This window comes from Macaca nemestrina, chromosome 8 (genome assembly GCF_043159975.1).
Source record: "Macaca nemestrina isolate mMacNem1 chromosome 8, mMacNem.hap1, whole genome shotgun sequence".
Lineage (NCBI taxonomy): Eukaryota > Metazoa > Chordata > Mammalia > Primates > Cercopithecidae > Macaca > Macaca nemestrina.
The window spans coordinates 75820317-75847551 of NC_092132.1; the positions used below are offsets into that span (position 1 = coordinate 75820317).

The 27235-nt window shown below is 39.7% G+C and overlaps 1 protein-coding gene across 7 annotated transcripts in view; it reads right to left on the reverse strand.

The window, feature by feature from the left end:
- LOC105483613 (sulfatase 1) overlaps positions 1 to 27235 on the reverse strand; it is a 193325-nt gene that overhangs the window by 152877 nt on the left and 13213 nt on the right. For 4 of the 7 annotated variants that reach the window (XM_011744576.2, XM_011744580.3, XM_071068132.1 and 1 more), the window contains exon 2: positions 5365 to 5459. The gene's annotated coding sequence lies outside the window, so the exon portion shown is untranslated. Of the gene's footprint in view, positions 1 to 5364; positions 5460 to 14211; positions 14540 to 27235 lie in introns of those variants that run through there. The other 3 variants (XM_011744575.2, XM_011744579.3, XM_071068130.1) reach the window with 3 other exon arrangements.

The following is a 27235-nucleotide window of genomic DNA, read 5'->3' on the forward strand; positions in this document are numbered from 1 at the left end:
CTACAAAAAAGGAACCAATTTAAAACATCTGGCCTGATACCAGATTGAACAGTTACATTCTGCTTCTTTGAATTCATGGTGTTGTAAGAATCCAGACACTTTTTCTATCTTAAACTGTGGCATGGTGATCTGAAACAAATGTTGGCCCAGTGTGGGCCATTCCAGCACTAGATGGAATGATTCTGCACTTTTTGACCTGTCTTCAAGGTGTTTGGGGAAATAGTTTCATGTGAGCAGGGCCCCTTAGGCCCTTCCTGAGAGCATCATGGCAAAGTAATGTCTCATACCAACTTGTGCTTTTGAGCATAGAACAAGACCATTGTTGTGTGACCTAATTTCATTTTAGGCCCTTCCTGAGAGCATCATGGCAAAGTAATGTCTCATACCAACTTGCGCTTTTGAGCATAGAACAAGACCATTGTTGTGTGACCTGATTTCATTTCAGTGACTGTCTCAGTAAAGATTGACATCATCCCATTCTTTTTCCTTAATATCCACTTGTGAATGTCCCCCAGTCCCCACCCTCATCATAATTAAACTCCTTTCCTTGCCAGGGGAAGAGCTATTTGTCTCTTAACTTCCTGCCTGAATGTATCATTATAGCAAGAGCAAAGGGTTTTCCTTGGGTCGGTCAACATCTCTGGAGTTTGCTTCCTCGCCAAATCAGGCAAAGCACAATTTTATTGGCAGCCAAAGCATACTGACAGAGCCATCTGCTGGGACAGGTCTCAGTCAGAAAGGAAGAGAGAGGAGCCTGCAAAAGATGGCACAGCCTGATGGGCACAATGTTTCTCCTCCAATTGGAGTTTGGCATTTTCTTTAAACATAAGCTCACCGGCTTTGAGGACTGTGGTCTAAGCAGATCCATTTAGCTATGTACATACATGGGTGCAAATGTGTGTGCTTGTACATACTAACATTTGCTTATCACTTATATTTGTATTGAAGTCTCACATCTGAAAGTGATTAGTCTCAAAGAGATAAAAGGATGGTGCAGGAGAAGACAATTTAAAAACCGTCATTAAAATGCAACTAAACAGAATGATTATACGAAGGAAGGTATTGATTGTGTGTGTGTGTGTGTGTGTGTGTGTGTGTTTAGTGTTATCTCTCTTATACAGAAAAAGCATGAGCAACTTATATGTCCCACATCCATGTAATGGAACACAATACACAAATTTAAAAGAACTAAAAAGACAATGCAGAAACTGTATGAACTGTTTTGATACAAAGGTAGGTGAAAACAAAACAATAAACATTGTACATTCTCCATGCTTCCAATTTTGTAAAATATTAGATAGTACGCTATGAAATTACTGCTTTTGTAGGTCAACAATAGTTAAATAGAAGCAATTTTCTATGATTCCACTTAGTATATATTTATACAGAAAAGACCAGTTGGTTTGGGTTAAGTGTGTGATTTAAAAAAAAAAACTCTTAAAACAACTGTCATATAGTTTTTACAACAAATACCTAATTTTAAATGAGTTGATATTCCATGTAATAAATTGTCCTCTTCAATGAGAAATGTTTCAAAATATCTAAGGGTGATCACAAAGGAAAAGAGTCTACTTTTTAGGGCCCCCAAATATAGGTCTCTATATTCTGCAGCAAGACAAATTATCATTGTCTTGGTATCCAACATGCACTTAAAGCAAGACAAGGAGAAATTTAGGGTCCACATCTGATATTGATTCCTTGAAAAGGTTTAGTTTACTGTTATAGTCTATGGGCCATTTTAAAAACCACCTAGATTTAAATTAATATACTAAATTTAACTTAAAAATTAAAATAATATTAAAAATAAAGTGCCAGGCACCGCTAAGACATCCTTATTATAAAATTTTCCATCCCAAATAGGCATTAACGAGGCTGGGAATAGTCTTAATTTTCTCACAAACAACATAGTTGCTGTTCTAAGTTATCCCATCTGTGTGCACCAAACCTCGTCCAACAGTGCAATATTATTGTCCAGAAGGTACAATAAAGGCCGTTCATATATTGGCAGGTGTATTTTAAGCTGAAAACCAGGCTTCACACACAGACACAAAAGCAATCTGTTTCACAGGTGTGAGCATTTTTGATAAGAACCCTCAAAATCTCCCCCAAGCTGTGAGATTTAATTGTCCTTTTGGTGTCTTCTCATATGTGAATACAACCTATCTCTCCTTGGAACAAGAGATAATCTGGCAATCTGAAAGATAGGAAATGCTTGGGCAGCTTCTGAGATTTGCTTATAATATCTCCTTGTACTTTCTCTTGGGTTATGTATTTTAGAGGTTATGCCAAGTTCAATGAGCTACAGGTAAGCAGTTCTGAATATTAAATGAAAGAACTTTATACCCAAATGACATGAGTAGAGAGGCAATCAAAAATGCGCAGGGTGGCATTCTGAAACTGTAAGGTCCAGTACAGTGGTCCCTATTTTATAAACGTGACTGTCCAAACACATACACAAAAAAATCCATTTCTTTCCATAAAATTGACTAGAAGGAGGATTGTGGATATACAAATACAGAGGTAGTGATGGGAAGTGACTCGGCTGCTTATCTAATTCAGCTCAAATCCTCGAGTTGGATGAGAAGGGGCAGAGATCTCTGAAGCCAAACATTAAATTTGAATTTTCCAGCCCCAAGATAAAAAAAAAAGGAGATTGAAACCAGGTCTCATACAGAATCCACAGATTTTCAAAAAAAGTGTTGTGTATGTTAAATTTGAGCAAGTGAATCTAAATGATCCAACATTAGACACTTATTTTATTTATTTATGTATTTATTTACTTATTTATTTACTTATTTATTTATTTAGAGATGGAGTCTTGCTCTGTGGCCCAGGCTGGAGTGCAATGGCATGATCTCAGCTCACTGCAACCTCCACCTCCTAGGTTCAAACAATTCTCCTGCCTTAGCCTCTTCATAAACTGGGATTAGAGGTGCGCCCCACCACGCCTGGCTAATTTTTTGTATTTTTAGTAGAGATGGGGTTTCACCATGTTGGCCAGGCTGGTCTTGAACTCCTGACCTCAGGTGATCCACCCATCTCGGCCTCCCAAAGTGCTGGGACTATAGGCATGAGCCACCGTGCCCAGTCTAGATACTTATTTGTGTTTTCCCATAATAAAGATGTGCTGAGAAGTGAAAAACACATAGCAGCGGTGAAATCACACATTACGGGGAGAAAAGTGCAACATGAAAGATTACCAGCTAGTTAATAAACAACATGGCATTGTAGAAAAGTGGCCTTTTCATGGGTGCGGTGGCTCATGCCTGTAATCCTGCACTTTGGGAGGCCAAGGTGGGCAGATCACGAGGTCAAGAAATCAAGACCATCCTGGCCATCATGGTGAAATCCCGTCTCTACTAAAATTACAGAAATTAGCCAGGCATGGTGGTGCATGCCTGTAGTTCCAGTTACTCGGGAGGCTGAGGCAGGAGAATCGCTTGAATCCGGGAGTTGGAGGTTGCAGTGAGCCAAGATCTTGCCACTGCATTCCAGCCTGGAGACAGAGGAAGATTCCGTTTCGGGGGTGGGGGTGGGGGGGGGGATGGCTTCTTCATGGCACAAGAGAAACTAAGAAAGATACTTTGAGAAATCAGGTCCTCAGGGACCTCTTCAGAAAGGATGAGTGCTCTTGTAGTATCAGGGGTTTTCCAGTCTCTTCTACAGTTAATTTTGAATGGCATGGCACCGAAGGCCAACCTCGGTTTTTCCAACATAAAAGTTGATGCATCAGGCTAGAGTTTCACAAAGAAAATGTTCACAAGCTGATTCAAGAAGATAAATAACTCTTGAGAAGTTCCAGTTCTATTCGTTGAACTTATTACTTATTCAATGAACTCGTTCATTGAATTATTAAACATTTATCTTTTGAAGTTTCTGTTTTAGAATATTTTCTTCTCATGTTAGAGCTTTGAAGGAGACCTGGATTTCAACTTATCTTCTCTTACTGTGGATTCAGCTCATTTATGACAAGCATCTGATACAGTGTTGTAATCAGCCATTGGGGTTAATACCCCATGCCATCTTCAGACAAAGCTCCAAGAATTCTAGAAAAACTGCTAATGCTTATAACTTTATGTCAAAGAACTAACCTATCTCCCATACACTTTGAACCATTCATTTACTTTCTTCACATATAACTTGTAGAATGAAGACAAAAATGTTTAATTCCGTAAGTATTAGAAAGAGAAGCTGGATAAAACAACCCTCCAAGGCAAACCTGAAATTCAGGCCAGACTTGAAGACATTGCTTTTTGGGTGAGGTTCATGAACGTTTTGGTGATTACAGGACTTATTCCAAGCCAACTTGGGCCAACAGAAGGCTTAGAATAAAAATCAAGCAGGCTGGTCACGGTGGCTCATGCCTGTAATCCCAGCACTTTAGGAGGCTGAGGTAGGCAGATCACTTTAGGTTAGGAGTTCAAGACCAGCCTGGCCAACATGGTGAAACCCCATCTTTGCTAAAATACAAAAATTAGCTGGGTGCAGTGGCAGGTGCCTGTAATCCCAGCTACTTGGGAGGCTGAGGCAGGAGAATCGCTTGAACCCAGGAAGTGGAGGTTTCAGTGAGCCGAGATCATGCCACTACACTTCAACCTGGGTAACAGAGGGAGACTTCCTCTCAAAAAAAAAAAAAAAAAAAAAAAAAAAAAAAAAAAAAAAAAAAGAAAAAGAAAAAAGAAAAAAAAATCAAGCAAATAGCAATGATTCTGAAGAGTGACTAATGAAATAAAGAGGAACTAAATGTTTTACTTGCATTAGTTTGGTTGGGGCAAAGGGGAGCAACTCTCAAAGTTGAAATTTGAAAAAGGCTTATCGGGTTGTACCCTCATACGAACCCAACCCCTAAAAATGTTTTTGCCACCAAGGTGAAATTGTTGAGATGGGTTGCCACAATGCTCCCTGGCTCCATGAAAGCTCTTGGCACTAATGTTTATCTGGCCAAGGAAAGAAACTGTGAAGACAAGCTGTGAATAAATCAGGTACAGTTTTCACTCCTGACATTGTGGAGTACGTTGTGGATGATGGGCCTACCACACTGCCCCCTAAATCCCCCGAGCTTCCTTCCTGAGCAGCTAATAATATGTCAATAGTCATATGATTGTTTAGATTCCCATTTTAGAGATGGTTCTTCTGACATTTCTTAGGACTGATTTCATGACATGGCTCTGCCACGTGGAAGGCCCCTTTTAGCTCCCTCAGCCAACAAGAATGAGAATGTGATGGGAAGGTAGAGGACCATTGACTCTTCAGTTTCTGCCAGTTCTTAACAATTCCCCATCCGTGAAATGTTCCCCTCTTCAAGTGACATAGAGTGCCCAGGTGGCCCTTGGTTTAAGCTAGAGATAAAAATTTGATGAGTACCTTTGAAGATTTTCTGCAATTATTCTGCCTTGAAGAACCCGCATGTCATTTGCCAAGTTTATCTTCTTTAGATGATGGTGGGTGGCCGTCAGCACCTACGATGGAGAAGAGCAAAAGTGCCGTGAGTTACGTTTTATCAGCAATTCCTCTCATCTTTCAGATGTTGCCCTTTCACGGCCTCGAAGGGGGTGATCATTAGGAATAATATTCTCCAAATTTCATCCAGACCGATTTTCTTACAATCACTCGCAAGAGTCTTTGAAGCATTGTGGGTGATTCGGTCCTTTTGTAGAAGTTTCTATTTTGACCGCTTCTCCAACAAAGAAAAGACTTTCCATTAGATTCATTTCATATCATTCTTTGACTGGATTTCATAGAACCATTAAAGAAGAGTTTCTTTTTAAAAGTTTACAAAGTGTTCCAAGTTTAAAGGTTGAGTGCTGTCTAATTTCAGGTTGGGAGACCTATTTTAAAGGAAAATGAGCTGAATCATAGAATCTTTTAAAGTTGCAGCAAGCTATTATTTGATGAGCAGCAAAGTAAGCATTTCAAAGTGGTTAAATTTGTTTATATTCCACATTTTTGACAGCTGAAAAATGTAAGTGATTAAAATAAATTTGAGCACTTTGAATAAGAGGAAACCCTCATTTAATGTTGTAAATATCAGATGAAGCAATCTTGCTGCCATGAACATTCTGACACATACACACTGTATGTAAATGTGTATATGATATAAAAGAGAACATAATATAAGATAGAATAGGGAAATGAGACATCTTGTTTAACAACGTAGAATTTCCTTTACATTTAAAAATATTTCTCATGCCCATGTAAATATTAATGTTTAATAAAGCATTTCATTTAGAGTTTTCATACTTTTCCACTGGTGAATACAATTGTACCTTGGTATACACATGGGGGGATCTCAGAGGTAATGGGTGCAGATTTTTTCCCTCCATTGGCCTGGAATCTCTTTTTATCCTGAGCTGGCCTTAGCGAGTCAGGTTAAGCCCCAGGTCCTTTGCTTTGCTCTCGATGGACCATTCTTACCACAAAATTGCTGCAGCAGCACCTCCTTGGAGCTAGCCTGGTGCTGCAGGATTCACTTTCCTCCCACACCACTCTCATCACCCCCCTTTCCACTCTCATCACCCCTCTTTCCACTGGAGTGAAACTCCGCCACTGCTAGTTTTATGCCACCCTCTGCAATGTGCCCCACCTCACCCATTAGGCCTCTAGATCACTCCCTTCACTGTGCTTCTCCTCCTGGGGGTTGGGGAGTTCCAGGAGAACTTTTCCATCCTGTCTCCATGGTGCTGATATCACAAATTATTAGAAGCATCATGCAGATGCCCACTTGTAAAATATGTTCTGAGAGGACACATACATGTTTGTGCTTATAATCGTATGTGCAACTCATGATCTCCTACAGTGAAAGTTTACATCTAAATGTGATGTCAAAAGTATCTGGCTGTGGTTAGGTTGGCACAGTCTGATGTCAAAAGAATACCTTTTCTGAGACTGTTCTGAATATGCTACCAGGCAGCCGAGTCTGGAATGAGATGCCGGAATACCAGGCTACGGCATTCACTGGCTATGTGGCCTTGAGCACATTATTTAATTTCTCTATGCCTCAGTATTCTCCTCTGATAAATGGGAATTTAAAATGTTATCTACCCCATAGGGTTGATGTGAGGATGACGTGAAAACGTTCATGTGAAAAACTTAGAAGACTACCTAGAACAAAATATGGGTTCAATAAAGATCGGCAATCATTATTACTTGGATTGATTTTTTTAGACCAGTAATAAAGATACAACCTTCCTTGCATATTTGCAATCAAAAGACATTTTCATGAAATGAGACCAGAGTTTTCTTAAATTTTATAAATATAGACTTTGATTTCTCATCATTAAAATGATAATGTGTAGGTCAGGTGTGGTGGCTTGTGCCTGTAATCCCAGCACTTTGGGAGGCTGAGGTGGGAGGATCGCTTGAGGCCAGGAGTTCAAGACCAGCCTGGGCAACACAGTGGGACCCCCATCTCAACCAAAAAATTTAAAAAATAGCTGGTCAAGGTGGTGCGCACCTGTAGTTCCAGCTACTTGGGAGGCTGAGGCGGTAGGATTGCCTGAGCCCAGGCGTTTGAGTCTGCAGTGAACTGTGATCACACACTACCGTCTCTGTGACCTGCATACATGATGGTCTCATCTCTCCGGTCGGGTTTCAGGATTTCTCAGAGCGAGGGTTGTGTCTTGGGCTTCGTCTCCATCTTATGGGATCACAGTGTGGCCCCAGTAACTATTGGAAGGTGGCCAAGCCTCACTGTAAAGGACAGTCAGGATCTGAGTCACCGATGGATCCTTGGTTTGTTTTAGGGTTTATTCAAGTTTTGGTTAAAAATATAGACTCCAAGACTCTGAATGTTTTCTCAAGCAATAACAAATTGTCAGCCCACAGGGCTGAAGCTGGCCACACAAACTTGAAAGGACCAGGAAACCAGTGGCCTAGCTGTGGGTCACTGCGTCCCTTTCTGTTGCTTAAGTCAGACTTAGGATGTTTTCTGTAAGTAATGACTCAGCACAACTCAGATGTGTGTGTGTGTTTCTGTGTGTGTGTGTTTCTGTGTGTGTGTGTGTGTGTGTGTGTGTGTGGAGAGAGACAGAGAGAGAGCACTCATGAGTCTCAGTTTTTCTGTTCCTATAGTGAAAGGATAAGGTAAAACTGGAAGACCTCCAATATCTCTTCTTACTCTAAAATTCTATAAAATGTTGGCACGTATGGCGATTCATTTGACATTACCATCTTCAGATAAGTGTGGGTGTGTGCCAGAATTTCACCTGTTGAGAATATATCGGGAAGTTAAGCTTGATAGTTTAACAGCTGTACTTTAAGAGTTTGGTTTGGCTTCACTCTCTGTGTCAGTGTGTTACTGCAGTTAGCACTTACGAATTCATGCTATAAAGCAACTAGATGATTGAACTTAACTCTCTTGGTTGTCTCAGTTGTTCAGAAACCAAGCTGCATTTCCTGGCTCTGAAACTTTGTAAACTCATCAAATTTTACTGCAGAGAAATGTCATTAAAATAACAGTCCTTAGTGGAAACACTAGCGCCATTCATCACTAGCAAAATGCTGAAACAGTAACTGATATTTTTAAACTGTGAATTGGAGGCATTTTTATATACTTTACACATACACACATTTAGACAGATGTGTAAGGTAAATGTTCATTTTTCCTATGCAATTGTCCTTTAATTGTCTCTTAAAAGTGGCTTTAGCCTTGTTGCTTAAGAACATTCTGGGCTGGGCGCGGTGGCTTACGCCTGTAATCCCAGCACTTTGGGAGGCTGAGGCGGGTGGATCACGAGGTCAGGAGTTTGAGACCAGCTTGACCAACATGGTGAAACCTCGTCTCTACTAAAAATACAAAAATTAGCCAGGCATGGTGGCATGCACCTGTAATCCCAGCTACTCAGGAGGCTGAGGCAGGAGAATTGCTTGAATCCAGGAGGTGGAGCTTGCAGTGAGCCGAGATTGTGCCACGGCACTCCAGCCTGGGTGATAGAGCAAGACTCTATCTCAAAAAAAAAAAGAACATTCTTTCTTTGCTCGCGTCACCTTGGAAAGTAATAACTGGTTCCAAACTGCTTTTCTTAAAGGGTTGTTGGAAGGTCCAAAGTGTGCTCATTAGAAAACTTGTGCTGAACCACACAAATCTTGCCATTGTGGATGGTGCATGCATGTGGGACTATTACTTCATACACAATTGACATGGGGCCAGAAAACATGTGAACAGGAAGCCAAACCCAAGAGAAAGTTGAGGAGCTTCCAGCTTTCCATGGAGCACAGAAAGAAGCAAAATCCAGCAACAGTTTGGACTCAAGTGTCTGGGGAACTGCACAGCTGCGACCTATCCACTCTTCAAACGCTGCAGAGGCAAAGCACAGTGGCTCGGGCAGCACCCAACTGGGAGTAAATCATTATGTCAGCAAACCTAAAAAGATGGTGAGGGTGTAGCACTTTCTTATGAAGCCAAGTTTAAATAGCTTGAGTAACCTAAATGTGGAATGACCAGCACCATATATGGAAGCTCAGTATATTCTTCATACTTCAATTGTGCTAATGGGAATTTCCCCAAATATATCTTGCTCCTTCCTTAAATAATAAACTTTCCCATGATGCAAAGTCATCTTATTCAAAAGTATGTATTTGGTGATTATTTTGCATAGCTGAGATGTTAACAGTTCCTTTCTGGGACACTTCATTTTTTTTATGGCAAAAGCATTTTAGCAAAAATAGAAATGTTTTTCACCATTTCAGAAGTCAAAGATGATTTCCAAAGTTCAGTGAATTAAGTGAGCCATCAGAAGCAGAAGAAATTCAGATTGTTGTCAAATGCTATCTTTCTAATAAGTGGTAAGGCTTTTTATATTTAGAGGTGGAAATGGCTTTTTAAATCTGTTTTTGAATGTGTTGATACAGTTCACCTACCAGAAAGAAATATTATACCACTTTGCAAGACTAGCCACAAAGTCTGGGGCTAAGCCCCTTTTATAAGAAATGGCATTCGCTCTGAAGTGCTCAGGTAGGGTAAGAGCTCTGAAATCCAGGAAATCCGATAGAGGCTTTGCCTAGAAGATTAAGTGCTGAGCATAGAAAGGGTGAAAGGCTAAAAGAAAACCAGGGTTATCAAGTAATCAGACCTCAAGATTTAAAAAGTCACAGCTTCCTGCCTGCTAATCAGATTGATTTCTATTCATTCAAAATGTTAAAATTCTTCCAGTTGTCATCTTTAAAAAATTTGCAAATGTTACTCACCTCTCCATTCCAATTATGCTCTGTTCAAGAGTATGGGAAGAACTTACTGGTCATGCTGAAGAAGGATGAAATTATTGTAGGCTAAATAATGACCAGGTAAGAAATTACTTCCTTTGCGTTAGTCTCTGAGTGAGTTCCTCGTTCAACAGAAGTGAAAAATCCTTGTTAAGGAAAGGGCTTGTTTTTGATGAGTATTACTTCTTTATGCATATGTGCTTTTTATGAATAAGTATTCTACCGGCTCATAAATCTTTAGTCTCTGCTCATTTCTGAAGTCTCTGAAGAAGTAAAAATTACTCTCTTTGAGGGTACACACAGCTACTGGCAAGACTGCCCTAGACATGGGCTTCCTATTTAAAAGTTAATGAGAAAAAAAATTCATTTGGCAGCAGGGACGTAAGATTAAAGCTCTGATTCAATTGAGTCCAGATAGTGACCATTTCTTGGGGGGGGGGGGGATTAGAACATAATAGGGAGAGCTCAGTCTTTATGTATCTACTCAAAATTTCAAAGACAAAAATCTAGCATTTTTTTTTTTAAAGAACCAGGATCTCACTATGTTGCCCAGGCTGGAGTGCACTGGCTATTCACAGGCTTGATTATAGTGCACCATAACCTTGAACCTCTGAGCTCATGAGATCCTCCTGCTTCAACCTCCTGAGTAGCTGGGACTACAGGCACATGCCACCACATCCAGACAATAATTTTATATTAAAAAAATGCTTTTTATTTTTACTCCGTGTTGCAGTCTAACCTCTTAGTGATATCTCAACCTGATATTACTCCAACTAACTCAATTTTCTTCTATAAACCAGTACCTCCTCTTGTTTTATGGTATTCTATTACAACTACCCAGTTGCCCAAGCCCAAAACTAGTATTACGAAAGTTTCCTTTTCCTCCATTCTCTTCATCCAGTCAAGAATGTTCTACCTTCTAAATATCTCTGGAATCTGTGCCCTATTGTCCACCTACACTGCCCAGTGCTCCCAGCAGTTCTCACTGGAACACTACAATAGTCTCTTTTTTTTTTCTTTGAGACAGGATCTCACTTTGTCACCCAGGCTGGGGCGCAGTGGCACAAACACAGCTCACTCTAGCCCCCACCTCCCAGGCTCAAGCGATCCTCTTGCCTCAGTCCCCGGAGTAGCTAGGACTACAGGTGTGTGTCACCATGTTCAGTTAATTTTTTGCATTTTTTGTAGAGATGGAATTTCACTATGTTGGCCAGGCTGGTCTCGTCCTCCTTAGCTCAAGTGATCCGCCTGCCTCAGTCTCTCAAAGTGCTGGGATTACCGGCCTGAGACACTGTTCCTGACCTGCAATAGTCTCTGAATTGGCCTCCGAGAGTGTTGCTAGCCCCAGGTCTTTGCCCAGCACACGCTCATATAGGATACTAGATGATCTACATCAAATCTTTCCAAAACTCAAATCACAAGACTTGTTTACTCTTGGTCTTCTCAGCCTCACACAAAGTCCTCTGATGTGTCCCCACTAATTAAAAAGTAATCCTGAAAGTGCTGAGCCTGGGTGAGATAAGAGCTCAGCTACAATGCTTCCATCACTGAGATGGGTTTGCAACAAACAAATAATCAAAATAGTCCCTTGAACCAAACAATGGTTTACTGATGTAGTGGATTTACATTTGGGCACAAATAAGCTCTTATCTTAATGTGACCTAGAAAAATGAACGGTATGCAGATCAGAGGCTGGTCCATGGATGATTTTTTTTTTTTTTTTGCTAAACTTAATGGGTCCAAACACCTCAGCATGAAGCAGCAAATGCTGATGACTGGGCCCCTACTGGACCTCCAGCCTCCCAAATTAAACACTCCAGCACCATCTGACCCAGTTCCTGTTCCCAGGCTTTCTTCTACTTCTTGCTCTCCAGTGCTCTGCTCTTCTAGAATGTCCTTCCACACCTCCTGATTATCATGTAACACCTCTGAAAAGTTCCTTTGACTTTTACTAGGCAGAGGGAACCATTCTGGCTTCAGACTTTTACTAGGCAGAGGGAACCATTCTGGCTTTAGTACTGACTCTTAATCTTGAACACATTTGTATTTTTGCTATTATCTTGTTTTGAAAATCATCTGTTGTTTAAGTCTGTCTCCTTAGACTACCAACTCTTCCAAGGTAGGATATGAATCTTATTCATCTTTGTACCACTGGTGCTTTGCTCAGCACGCAGTACATAGTAGATGCTCAATAAATGAATGAATTGAATGAAAGACGAAAAAATAGAGTAAATGAAAAAGCTCTAAAATGGACTAAAATGCCACTACTTTCAGACTGGGTGCTAGACATTTTACATATATTATTTCCTTTTAGGCCTTTCAACTCCTCTCCTTGGGGTAAGTAATATTGATCTTACTTTATAGATGTGAAACCTGAGGCTGAAAATCTTAAAGATCTTGCTGCTGGTCATGTAACTAGGTAATGACCAAACTAAGCCTTAAGTCCAGATCGCATCAAAGCTTGTGTTCTTTCTATTATGATTGAGTATGACTTTGAGGCTAATGCTGAGATTATGTGGTTCATCTTTGTAATCAAATTAGGCAACGTATAGAATTTGGTGTTGAAATATCACTTTTAAATTTAGGGGTAAAAGCAACTAGAATCCAGTCTTATTTTTGACTTCAATTATACCTTAGAATTTCATGGGAGCCACAGAGAATTCTAAGTGAAAATATCATTTAAAGAGAATGTGAAACAAAGACATAATTTTATAATATTTCTCATGTGTGTTAATAAATAATGAATAAATATTGCAATCTGAAAGTTAATGTGAAATAAGTTTCTCCACTTGATCCATTTTGGATGTTATACTATCATGTAACATACTGAGCACTAGATAGATACAATAAATGTAAGAATTTAAGATAATTAAAGACACATATACACACTAACATCTACACACATATTATCCATGGTTTTCACATCCATTCATCTAGAGGCAAAGATGATAAAGCCTTATGAACGAATCACAGCACTTACAGCATTAAAAGTGAGAGGACTTGCTTTTCTACATTATTACCAATTTATAGTTCTTAGTTTTCTTACCTGAAATCTTATTAAAACAATAAATCTCAGTATCTCATAGCATACCAAATTATAATCATGGTTTTATAAATGCAAATTGTACAATTGCCCAAAATAGACCCTTTGTTTTTTGGCTTGTTCAAATAGCAAGTCATAGTTGCTAAGTATTCAGAAGTTGTGTCTTTCTTCATGTTATTCTAGAGTTTTAAGTTCACCTCTTGTTAAAAAGCAGTTTCTCAAAGCAGTGAGCATAATCTCTGAGAAGAGTACTCTGTTAATTCAGCACTCTTTACAGAAACATAGTTTGATAACAGGGCTTTGAGTTTTGCCTGTGCTTAAAAAGTTAGTGTCCATGTTTCTTTAATATTAGAACCTTCAGTTATGCAGTGAAAAATTTAATAAAAATTCACATGTTCACTATAGCTACAGTGTTTTGTACAGTTTACCCAAGTCAGTGCAAGTTTCAAGCCTGCACTGAAAGATGGGATTTATTTCATAGTGTGAAAAGAAACTTTCAACAATTACAACTGATTGAAATTGTGACTACCCAAGGCAGAGAAACTGAAGATCGAAGTGGCATCATTTCTCCTTGTCTAACAAGCCAGGTGACTAACTAGGGCTCCTCTTAAGGGCAAAAAGGTGTGTGTGTATGTGTGTGTGTGTGTGTAGTGTTGTGTGTGTGTGTGGTGTGTATCAACAGCCAGACATCACCAGAATGCTGTCAAAGTGGCCAATTTCAGCACCTCGCCTGGGTGCTATTTTGTTAAGTGAATTAATTATCAACAGAAAACTCTTTCCCCTCTTATTATCATTACAAGGGACCAAATTTGGGTGGAGGACTTTGGCCACAAACATACTTTCCATCATCTGAGAATCTAATGAATAATAATATGATGAATAATGAATAAATAATATGAAATGGACAGGGACAGGAAGGAAAGTTTGTCTTCTTTCTTTTTAAAGTAAAAGCAGAGCACGATACTTACAAAAGCCGCCTTCAAAATCTTCTCTAGAGAAAAAGCTCTGGGAACAGGGAGGAGGCAGAGGAGCAGAGATAAGGTGGCAGCGGGACTTCCTTCCTCCTCCGGAGAGGGAGAGTCATGTTCCTTATCTGCTCTGACCTCTGAGGAGCGCCGGCAGCCGGGAAGGCCTGGCCTCTGATCCTCACTGCCCTTGCTCCTGGCCCCTGCGCCTGGGGTTTCCTAGTTGCCGATCAAGCCGCCCCGGCCCGACACCGGCCCCAAGATTCATTAGCGACGGTCTGCGAAGTGCTCGCAAGATGAAGACGGTTATATAAGCCCGCGTATTATTATCATCACACACCCCCATAGAACCAACGCTGCCAGACAAACAAAAGGCAGTTCCAAGAAGAGGAGGAGCAGAGGCAGAAGTTACACTAGGGGTGAATTTCGGGACACGGCTGAAAGAACTGCGGGAAAAAAAAAAAGGGCAACTCAATATGTGCATGCAAACCTCGGCAAACAAACTGCGCTGCAGCCGGCCGGCTTAGAGGGCGGCGGGCAGAGGCTCAGGGTTTCCAGGCGTGCGGTTCCGGCTCCCTGAGCACCCGCCCGGCACAGTAGCTGCCTGTGGCAGGATGGAGTGGATGGGAAGATGTGGTATTTGGAAAGCCAGGCGTTCCAGAGACCAAGTGCTTAGTAAACACTGATGTTTCTTAGACTCAGACCAGGTGCTTCTGCTGGTTCTCTTTATTCCTGGTCTCTTGTTTTCCTAAGGATGGTTGGCCAGGAGTTCCCTGTGCCCTGTCGATCCCTCTAATTTTAAACGTCTCTGGGTCTCTCCTCTCCTCTCTGTGGGAGCAATAAACGGAACCAGAGGGCTCTTTCCACTGAGCCTGGGTCCTCTGAGAAAGTTCTGATTATTCTGAGCACCAAGCTTCCCTCCCCCCTCCCCCGACTTGCTACTCATATTTTCTTTAAAATTATTATTATCCTGCCCTGCGCCTGCCACTGCTTCCCAACACGCAAAGAAATCCTCATCTTGGCACTCAAAGCCCACAATTTCTGTCTCCACACTAATTTCCCACTTCCCATCCCGCCCTCCTGCCTCACCCCCCAGCACATTAGAATGTGAATCATTCTCTAAAGATGGCCTTTCAATTCTCCATTTCCCATCTTTACTCATACCCCAATCCTCACACCCATTTCCTTCAAGGTTCAGTTCAAATCCCGCCTCCCCTACAAAAGCCTTCCCTGATTTCCCCTCTTTTCTCCCTGTGACTCTGTTTCTCTGTTGTCATTCCTCATGCGTTGTCTGTCTCCATAGGTTTGGAACCCTGCATTGTTCTCCTTGGTGGCCCAGGACAGGGCCCTACATAAAGCAGGTGCTTAGTGAGTATTCACTGAATGAAACTGACAGCTGACCAGATCTTACCTGCATTGTCGTCAGCTATATGGGCATAGGTGAGAGCCACCACACGGTACTAAAATATGGATGGTTGTTGGATATATGCAATAGGTTCATGAGGGTTTGTAAACTTGCATAAGTTAAAAAAGAAAGCTTTTCTAAAACTTGTAGGGGAGCCTCTAAACTTCACTCAAGTCAGCTTACTTTAGGATGTAAGTTCGTGAGGCAAACAGGAATGTTGGCATCTGTTGATTCTTTGCTACTGCACATTAGGGGACCTGTAAGTGGAACTTCCTTTACAGAATGCCAGGAAAATTACCCAAAGGTGAGATTTTTCAGACATCACTGGCTTCTGGGATAGATTTTATGGAGGAACTCCTCCACTATTGAAAGAATATGTGCTATCACAACAGCAGCTTAGCAAATGAACAGCTGCTCTCGGGTGAATTGTTTTATGATATGGGGTGAAATTTAGAACACGAGCTGTCAGATACTGAATTTCTTGTGGCTTTGTATTAACGTGTCCTTAATGACATTTCTCCTGTTATTTTTTGGTAAAGGCAACATGCTTCAAATTTCATCTCTGCCAGTTGGATTGACCGTGGTGTCATTTCAGAGACTTGGGGTGTGTCTATGCAATACACGCTCTCCACGCATACAGATTGTTCAGTGAATTGTTCAGTGAATTGGAAGAATTTTCCCCCCTCCACTAATTTGGAACAATGAAAACCAATTCAGGTTTTAAAGAATTTTGGCCTCAAATTCCTGAGGATTCGGCTTCAGGAATGACAGAGATCTTACTGCAAATTTGTAGTTCAAGTGTAGGATCGTCTGTCATTTTGTTATGCTCAGGTGAGGACCATAACCTTTACTATAGTTAGTATTTATGAATCCCTCTGGGGTTTCAGGAACTGGGCTAGATGCTTTACATGTCTTCTCAACCTAGCAGAACTATTTTTATTTTCACTTTACAGATGGGTAAATGGAGTCTGGTCATACAGCTTAGAAAGTGACAGAACTAGGATTTGAATCTAGGTCTATCTGACTCTGTAGTCAATGATTTTTCTATTCTACTGAAAGCTGAAAGAAACCTGAGATATTATCTCATCTGGCGGTTTTCAAACTGGGTTCCAAGAAGTTTTAGGCTTTCAAGGGATACTTCAGGAACCTTGGCAGTGTGTGGGAAGCGGGCGAATGTGTGGGAGGCCAGGCAATCTGGCTTGGACTTTACTCGTTGGATTCAAATGGATAAACATTATTTCCATCTGTTTTATAGAGTGACTTTAGACTTTGTTTGAGACAATGGTTTTGCTGCTAAAAAAATATTTTAAAACTCTTGTTTAACTTCCTCATTAAAGAGTATAGCCACATCTGGTGGCTCATGTTTATAATCCCAGCGCTTTGGAGGCCAAGGTGGGTGGATCGCTTGAGCCCAGAAGTTCGAGACCAGCCTGGGCAACATGGTGTAAACCTGTCTCTGCAAAAAAAAAAAAAAAAAAAAAAAAAAAATTAGTCAGGTGTGGTGGCACATACCTGTAGTCCCAGCTACTTGGGAGGCTGAGGTGGGAGGATCACTTGAGCCCAGGAGGCAGAGGTTGCAGTGAGCCCAGATTGTGCCACTGCATTCCAGCCTAGGCAACACAGTGAGACCCTGTCTAAAAAAAAAAAAAAAAAGAAAGAAAGAAAGAAGAGAAGAAAAGAAAAGAAAAGGATGAAACTTGGGGTCCAGAAGATAAAATGCCTTGTCCAACATGGTATAACTAAGGGCGACAGGCCCAGCATTAACTTCAGATGTCCTTTATCTAAAGGACCCAAGGGGTCAGTAGTTTCAGACAGAGCCTGAACATTTCAAGTTTTGTCTTTTAGATAAAGGACATTTGTTAAATCCCAGGGGAAATGAGAGAATCTACATTTCCCTGACCTGACTCTGTGTCCCGACAGTATTCTTGAAAAACGGAAGGCGGGAATACAGCCACAATGGCAAGCTAAACTTATTTTTTTTTAGCCCTTTGGCTATAAGTCTAAAGTTTGTCAACATTTACCTTGTGACAAACTAAAATTAAATAAAGAGTTAAAGTTGTAATTTGTCTGGATGATTTAGGACTCTCCTACTCTTTTCATTCAAACCAAAGCCAGGAGTGTAGGATACTTCTGCATGAGTCATTTAGCTAATTACATGGTCTTGGCCTGAGAGTCCTCCTACTAGAAAAACTGCTTAAACTCCCATTTTATCAACCTAGTCGAAAGTGGCTCTTTTCCTGTGAGACAAAATAGGTGTGGGAAAGACCTTAGAGAGATCAGGCATGGTCACGGGAACATGAGTCTCATATAAGTTGGCATAGTTTGTATGGATTGGCTTGTAAGGCCTGAAATCTCACGTGTTACCTTGGTATTTATTACCTTTGAGCCTTACCAGGACTCCCCAAGGCCTAACTGTGAGCTCCTCTATTTTCACTAGATATGTCCCCTCCAGCAGGAAAGGATGCCCACCTGGCTTATTCCTCTGTCGGCTGGGCCAGCCTCACTCCACCAGGTCTTCAATCTAATGGGTTTTACTTCCTTACCAGCCCACACAATTATTCAAACAAGCCAATTACATCTTCCCCGGGGAGCCTGAGGGCAACGCATTTTCTTATTACTACTGCCTCCCGCAGCCTCTGCTTGTCCACTCTGTTCCCAGTGCAACCCCTGTGTGCCCTGCATAGTATGTGTTATCCTCCTTCCCTGGCCTGTGAGTTTATGTGACTCTAAGCTGCTGTGGATCTCATCTGTCCACTGTTGTGTGCCGTGTGTTTGGTCATCCCCAGATCCCTAGGATGGACTCCCTCTCTCACCAACAGGGTGAAGAGGAGGCGAATAAAAATGAGCAGACATTAGTAGTAATACTAAATTGAATTTTCACTGAGAGCTAGTGCCAAACAGCCCATCCGTTGGAGTTTTGCTGTTAGGCTATTTCCAAATAGAAATAAATTTTAACTGAAACGATGTGAGCTGGAACTGACCTTTATTAATTTCAGGGCCCCTGAGTTTTCTCTCTTGCTCTTTTTAATTTTTATCATTCTCACCTGGAGATTTTTGGAAACAACAGCACTGTTCTCTTTGCTGAGATGGCTTAACTATAGTCCTGCCTAGAGGCAAAGGGACAAAAAGATGAACCTTCTATTCTTGTCATTTAAATCTTTGCTAACTGCATTATTTCAGTAAAATGTAGCAGGAAGAATTTTTTCTCATCTCCACAGGCAAGAGATTATAACAAACAGATCCTTTTTTTTTTTTGCCATCAGAAACAACCTAAAATTAATATATTTCCAGAGTCTCAGCCCTAGAAACAAAGCTTTAGATGTTATTTCTTTTCCTATTCATGAGATTTACAATAGGAAGGTCATGTTTGCACTAGACTTCGGTTTGAAATTAATCTTCTTTTCTCCTTGGCATTTCTATAGAATCCAGGCACTTCATTATTTAGTCATTTCCAAATATTAAATAGTTGTCATTCTTGAACAACGATCTAATCTTCTCTTTATGGGTGGAGAAACTGAGTTGTGGAACTCACAAATCATTGCCAGGACATATATCACTCTGAAGGTTATGGCTACTCATTGAAATGCTTTTCGACACACGTTCTTAGACTACAAAATAAAAATGTAAATTGTTTTATAAACAGCATGAAGACCATCCACTGACCATTAGATTGTATTAATTAAAAGCTCATTTGCATTGTGCCTTATGGGAGAAACTTTATGAAATAAATAAATATATTTAAACCCCACAACCAAACTCAACACTGAGGCTGTGTTGTAGCCACCTCCCCTCTCTTCTGAATTGTGCCTCATACAGATCACAATATATTCTTGGTTCAGTTGAACAAGGGTTCATTTAAACCACATCTGTTGCTCATCAGACCTCTATTTTAGGAGTGGGGAATTCTTTTTCAGAGATAGATTCTGTCTGGAAGGTCTTACGGCAACAAATAGTCCTCATTAAATTTCACAACATTTTACCAACATACATACAGTACTCGCTGTTACGTGATTATAGAATTCAGGCGAAACTCTGCACCCCCACTTCAAAGGATTCCTCACTTGACTAATTCTAAAGAGTAAATGATTTTCCCATCATTTGTTGTGTTTGACAATAGAAAGGCTGACACAGCAACATTGCTAAAATGACAGCTCATTTCTATTCAAGGGGAAGGAATTTGTGTTAATATTCTTAATGACAGGCATCTTTATGAGAAATGTGAAATCATTTATCCTTAGCAATAACCTGACTAGGATTAAAAAGTACTTGGTACTTAGAACGGAAGTAATCTGTCAGGAAAAATTATTTAGACTGATGCAAATTAACCGAATAAATTGGCCTACAGTAGCTTCCTAATTATGGTGTGCAGATTTAAGTTTGTGAAAATCAGTTTGAACTGAAGAAGAATCTGGAAATGATCTTTCAAGAAGTGATCTGGCATTCTGTTGGAGGAAAAGATAACATATTTATTTGAGAAATTCTTTTACCATTTACTAAGAATTTCTGGAAGTGATTAAAAAATCAATGACGTGTAAATCAAGAAAGAACATATTAAGTAAATGTGCACATTCCTTGCTTTTTCAGAACAACAACAGTAGTAATACCTTATGAAAATACTGAGGCATGTTCATTGTGATGCCCTAGATTCTAAATAACCAGCAGTGTTTTCTGTGGGGGCGGGAGGGTTGTTCCAACCCTCTCAGGGCTGGCTTGGGCATGGTTCCAAGGGACAAGTCTGAGACATGAGCACTTGGGCCAGTACTTAACAAGCAATGTATAGACTCGGCTGTGTATTCTGTAGGAGAGTTGTTCTACTCTTAATAGGCACGGTGTTGCACGCCAGTTAACAAGTTTTTATTGGAATCTCAGTCTTCTCTTCCTCGCCAGCTTCACAGCAAACCTTCTTTTAGCTCTTTACCAAAAACTCTAGTAAACTGTGGGAAGAAGCACTTTACCAGCGTAGGAAATTTAATTAGTCTGGAAAAAAAAAAAGGTGTAAATTGCAGGAAAATGTAAACTGCCTCCATGTAATTAATGTCTGGGTTTTACTATTTAGCATTTATATACAATGCATTTATATTCTTTTGAGAGAATGCATGAATTTTTGGAGACAAACTGACTTGGGTCCAAAACCTAGTTCTACAGGTTTGTGATTTTTTTTTTTTAAACCTGCTTTCTTTACTTAGAACTAGAATGACCAGTATAGGAATTACAAAATCTGAAAGGAAATAGCCGTGTCCTGAATATGTAAGGACTCAGTATCATTCAATTTCTCCTTCCTTTTCTGAGAGTCTTTTACAGCATGAACATTCTGAAGCACTTGTTCGGTATTATCTGCCTTGAGTGAGCAAAAAGCATATGCCCTTTCCAGGGAGCATTAGCTGAGGAGTGACTCTGACAGTTGCCTAAGTTTCTGTGTTTAAATATAAATATTAAATTATATGAAGGCAAAACAACAGGGACCCAAAAAGACGGTGATTGACAATCATTAATAATAACCTGAATGTTGTGACTTCAGCCCCAGGGACAGGCAGTCATTCAAGCATGTAAACTCAGAGTGTTGGGATTGGTGTTTGAAATCTTAAGAAAGTTTTTGCTGGAAAACGGTGGATTCCAGACACAGAAAAAAAATGAACATAGTCCAAGAAATTCGATATGTGCCAAATCCGGTTTGTCACTTCCTCTAAGTGTAAGCAGGTAGAAGCATAAATTACAAATGCGAAACTGTACCTGCCAGAGGGCAGGAGTGTGGGAATGCACAGGAGAAGGCATTGGATGGAAAGGATAAAGACGAAGCAGTGGTGGGGACTAGGACCCTGGACACAAGCCGACTGCAGAGGTTGAAGTCTGTGTGAGATGCTGATAAGGATGTGCTGAGACTTAGACAGGAAAAAGCCTCGTTCTGCAGAATCTGGAAACGACTCATGTCTTGGGCTGGCAGGTGCATTAGGAAGAAGAAGCTGAGGCTAAGGCTGGAGCCTGAGGCAAGGGTGACAGGCAGCCAAGGGAGTGATAACAGGCAGTACCTACAAGGAATTGCTATAAGGCTTTAAACCATGTCAGGGTGAGTAACCTGAGGCCCATGTGTGATTGACCTCGCAAATGCAGTTTTTACCCTGAAATTCCCTTATGTTGCAATAAAGTTAAGCTCTGCACTTAAGATGTCTGTGTGCTATACTGGAATGCACAGGATAGAACAATGATGTTATTCTAAAGTGGGAAGGGAGGTAGGTGAATGTGGTCCTCTCAATATGCCTAGTCATTCTTATTTGGGGGAACATGTATGCAAATAAATATTATGGGGAATTTTGGAGTGGGAAGAAATCACAAAAGGAAGGGTTGGAAGCATGGGTTAGAAGAAGGAGGTGGCAAGGTGTATCCTGACACTTTTCTTGAGCTCCCATCTTCGCTCCAACTGGTCCCTTCTTGAGTCATTGCTCAGAGGGCAACTGTGACGGGCACCTTGGAAAGCTGGCTGTAGCCAGGTGCTGTGACATGCAACTGTAGTCCCAAATACTCAGGAGGCTGAGGCAGAACAATAGCTTGAGCTCTGGAGCTGCAGATCAGACTAAGCAACATAGTGAGACCCCTGTCTGGAAGAGAAGGAGGCGGAGGAAGAAAAGAAAAAGAAAGAGAAGAAGAAGAAGAAGAAGAAGGAGAAGGAGAAGAAGAGGAAGAAGAAGAAGAAGAAGGAGAAGAAGGAGGAGGAGGAGGAAAAGGAGGAGGAGGAGGAAGAAGAAGAAGAAAGAGAGAGAGAGAAAGAAAGAAAAAGAAAGAAAGAGAAAGGAAGAAAGAAAGAAAGAAAAGAAGAAGAAGAAGAAAGCAAGCTGTATATCCTGGAGGTGGTTCTCCTCCTGTCCTGGGACCATGGTCCTTGCTTGACTGTTTCTCCTTTTTTATCCTATCTGGTTATAGCAAAAGGAAAATCATGAAATGCAGATATTAGTGAGCCTGGGCATAACTTTTTGCCATGCGGACAATAGATTATAATCTAAAAAAGGTTATCCAGATAGTCAAAGGCCACATTTGTTCAAATATCCACAGAGCAATTTGACTTTCCAAGGGCAGAATTAAAAATTTCTTGAAAGTGAAATTTATTTTTTGCTTTCATTTATTTGTTTTTCTGGCACTGAAACTGTGTGCTTTACTATAAAGTTGAGATTTGGTGAATTGAACCAACTTAATTTTTAGGTCTTGTCTTTAAGTATTTTAGATAATGTAAAAACTTTTTAATAGAGAACTCTGAACATTATTCATTCATTTAACAAACATTTATTGAGTGTTCCATGTGTGCCAGGAGCTGCTGTTGGTGCAGATAAGATGTGGTGTCTGCTTTCAAGAGGGTGCAAATAAGAAGGAAGGTCTATTTTTTTCATGCAAATGTTTTTCCATATAAACTATGTTTCTAGAAAGGATGATCTTAATTTCAGAATTTAAAAATTACTAAATATGAGGAAAAGACATTTGTTAAAAAGTCAGCTGAGCTTAAAGGAAAAAAAGGAAAATGTGGAATAACGACCATTTAATGGTAGGGGGTCTGGAGTCAGATTTCTGGGTCCATATCCAACCTTGGTCCCTGCAAGTCTGTAACCTTGGCCAAGTCAGTCAAACTCTCAGAGCCAATTTCCTTGCTTATAAGATTGGGGACCAAGAGAATTCTATGTCATAGAGATGTTGCATAAATTATATTAGATAATGTATGTACAGCACTTACTTGTACATGGTAAGTATGTATTTAATAAATCTTAGCTGTTACTGTTATATATATAACATTAGTAAGTAAAACAGACATATTTCTCAGTCATTTTGTTTTGTTCTTTAAGAGAATGTTTTTGATTTTTGCTTTGTTAGGGATAGGGTCTCACTCTGTTGCAGTGGACACAATCATAGCTCATCGCAGCCTGGAACTCCAGGGTGCACGTGATCCTCCTGCCTCAGTGTCTTGATTAGCCGGGACTACAGGTGAGGCGTGAGCCACCGTGCCGGCAAGAACGTTGCTTTTCTAGCGCCAAATATAATGTGAGCCCTAGAAGTTTTAGGTATGGTCAGTAGGAGTATAAAAAAGCATTAGAATGCTAAGAAGGCATATTGGAATTTAAATCCTAAATTCTAGAACCAGTGCTCTTTCCAATATTCTCTCTTGGCATCCTTCTAAACTCTGCCATTCAGTAGCTGTGAACATTAATGGTATAAGTAACCTTCACAGCCTCTTTCTTCAACTGCAAAATGGGTCCCACAATGCCTGTCCAATCCACTTCAGTGGAAGCATTATGAAGATAACTAAAATAAGGTCAGTGAAAACAGTTTGCAACGAGTAGTATGATGTATAAGTAAGGGTTATTAATAAATCATTATGAGTTTCTCCTGAGCTATGGTACTGATTATTGATGACTGACTGACAAAACGTATGATTGTGATTTATAAAGACAGTCTCCCTTGGTCTCCTTGGAGAATTGATTCCAGAACCCCACTGTAGATGCCACAGGGATGCTCAAGTCCCTGATATATAATGACATGATATTTGCAATATATACACGTCTTCCCGTATACTTTAAATCCTCTCTAGATTACTTATAATACCCAAAACAAGATAAGTGCTATGTAAATATAATAGTTATACTGTATTTTAAAATTTGCATTTTTTTATTGTTGTATTTTTTCCCCCTGAATAGTTTTTCTATCCAAGGTTGGCTTAATCCATTGATGTAGAACTGTGGATATGAAGGGCTGACTATAATTTAAGTGGAAATTACTTTCAGTTTACAGAAATAGATTACAGTTAGGAGACCTGGATCCTAGTTCTTCACTTTGCCTCTAATCAGCTGTTTATTTATATAAATTACTTAACTTTCCTTAATTAATTTTTAAAAATTTGTATTTGAAAATAATTTCAAACTTATAGAAAATTTGGAAGAGTAGTAGAAAGAACACTTACATGCCAGTTACCCATATTCATTTATGGTTAACAACTTGCCTCAATGTCTTGCCTTATCAGTTTCATTCCTTCCCCCTGCCCCTCTCTCCATATATACACACACAGAGATTTTATATATATATAAAGTATAATATATTATATACATAATTATGTATGTATATATATTCCTCCCTTGAACTATTGAGAGTAAACTGCACACATCATGATCTTATACCACTATACATTAATATTTCAGCATGTATCACCTAAGATGTGTCTCTGTTTCTATTTCTTTGAAATGGGCGTAAGTACTTAGTTATGTGGCGTGATCCATAGGTTGTCAAAATCAAATGAAATGTTTAAAAGCATGTTGAAAAGCGTAAATTGTTATACAAAAATTGAAGGTTGTATGTTTCATAAACTATAGGGAAAATCAAATTACTTAAAACTTCAGAGGATTTACAAATGGTAGTAGAGTGCAAACGAAGAAAGCCCCTTATCTGTTTGCATAACAAGCCGGTTATAGTGCCAAATTTTTCTCAGTGGTGAGAGCAAAAGAGACTGATGCCCTCACCCTCTATGTCATCCTTTTTGAGTTGTATTCCTCCTGCGAGGACTTACATCTTTTCTTGGTGCTCTTTCTCATTTCAACAGTTTGCCATTTTATGTGGTCTTTTTGGTGGAGGTTATGAGCATGTTTGAGGCAAGGTGACAGAAACTAAAGAGCAGTTGCTACTTGAGGGAAGATCAAGAATACAGCTGTTAAGAGTTTAGTAAGAGCTCAGCTTTATTTCTTCTGGTCTTCTCTTTGAGTAGTGAAAATGGCATACTTTATTTTCATTATAAACAACAACTGAGATACAAATAGGAAATAGGGAAGCATTGTTTTATAGAAGTGTTTAATGTATAGGCTTAGCTGAAAATAGTATGAACATAAAAAAGAAAGAGACCATGTCCTTTGCAGGGACGTGGATGGAGCTGGAGGCCATTAGCCTTAGCAAACTAACTCAGGAAGAGAAAACCAAATACTGCATGTTCTCACTTATAAGTGGGAGCTGAATGATGAGAACACATGGACACGATGGCAGGGAGCAACACACACTGGGTCCTGTCGTAGGGTGGGTGGTTGGGAGGAGGAAAAGCATCAGGAAGAATGGCTAATGGAATCTTGGCTTAATAACTGGGTGATGGTGTGAACTGTGCAGCAAACCACCATGGCACATGTTTACCTATTTACCTATGTAACAAGCCTGCACATCCTGCTCATGTATCCCTAAACTTAAAATAAAAGTTGGAAATTTAAGAAAAGGAAAACAGTATGAACAAAATATTCTTACAGATCAAAAACTTTCATAGAATCCCTTTTTCAACAGCATTCACTATCATAAAGTTTAGCTATAAAAAAAGATAATTATTCTGCCACTTTATCTTCACATTCTCAACAGAATTCACACTTTCATAAGAAGTTGTAATACTGGTAAGCCTGATATTTTTATAATTCTAACCAGATTTGCAATCACATTTTCCAGTGGATTGAAATATGACCAATAACCTAAAAATATGAACGAAAATGCTCTTTTTCCTATGACTTATTTCTTTCATTGCTCTGGAAATCATAATGGCTTTTTTGAGATATTTATGACATCAAAAAGAAAATCTAGAACATCTCTGAAAAACAAAACTTTTTTAAAGAGTCAAAACCATACTTAGGATATTCTAAATTAATCCTTTTATTTTGAGTTGTTAAATTGTTATTCCTTATAGTACAAAATAAAAAATGGAAGTTATGACTAGGAAATACATTTATAATACAATAATGACTACTGCTACTTCTTTTACAAATAAATCAGTTTCAAATGGAAATTATATAGACGCATAATTGTATATACAGTCATGTAATTCATTAAGCTATGAAGAATATTGCTCATAGACTTCTCTTGGGAATGTTTCAGTACCTGAGGAGGTATTCAAATGTTTATTTCCCAGTAAGGTGACATTACTAAGGGGACAGTTCAACGGTTCTATTGCAATAGGTGTCCCTAATATTGACAAAATATGGTATATGTGAAATCATTTGAAGTATTGGGCAGTGAAGTGGGATCCAGGAGACATGAGTTCTAACACTAATTACCTCACTCAGGTGTTTAGACTCAGGCAAATGGCATGCTGTCCCTCAGATTCAGTTTTCTGGTGTACAGAAATGACATACTGCTCTCCTTACCCAAATATTACAAGTTCCAGTGATTTAGTGCAAGTGAAAATTGTTTTGAAGTCGTGATGGTTGATATTGTCATCATCAACAGTGGATAGTGTATTCTTTAAACATATGTTAAAAAATGCATTTACAAGGAAGTTTCTCTATGTTAAAGCTGCATATTTTCACAGATCATCCATAGCAACAGTGCTTGGTGATCTCCATTAGAACAGATTTTCCATAAGGAGTACATCTGAAAAAAAAAAATGCTTTTTCTTGTATTTGTTCCAGTCCCAGTCATCATTTACACTGCCTGATCACTCACGGTAGCCCTCAGCAAGAAAGTCCATGGTTAAAAAGGGAGCTGGACTCATCTCTGATGATGAGTCCTGATGTAAAGTGGACACATAAACTCATTTTTGTCCCAGTAGAATTTACTGACTCGTACTTTTTAAGAATATAAAGCTTGGGTTTAGAACTCTGCCTGGTAAGAATGAGTTTTGTTGAGGCAGGA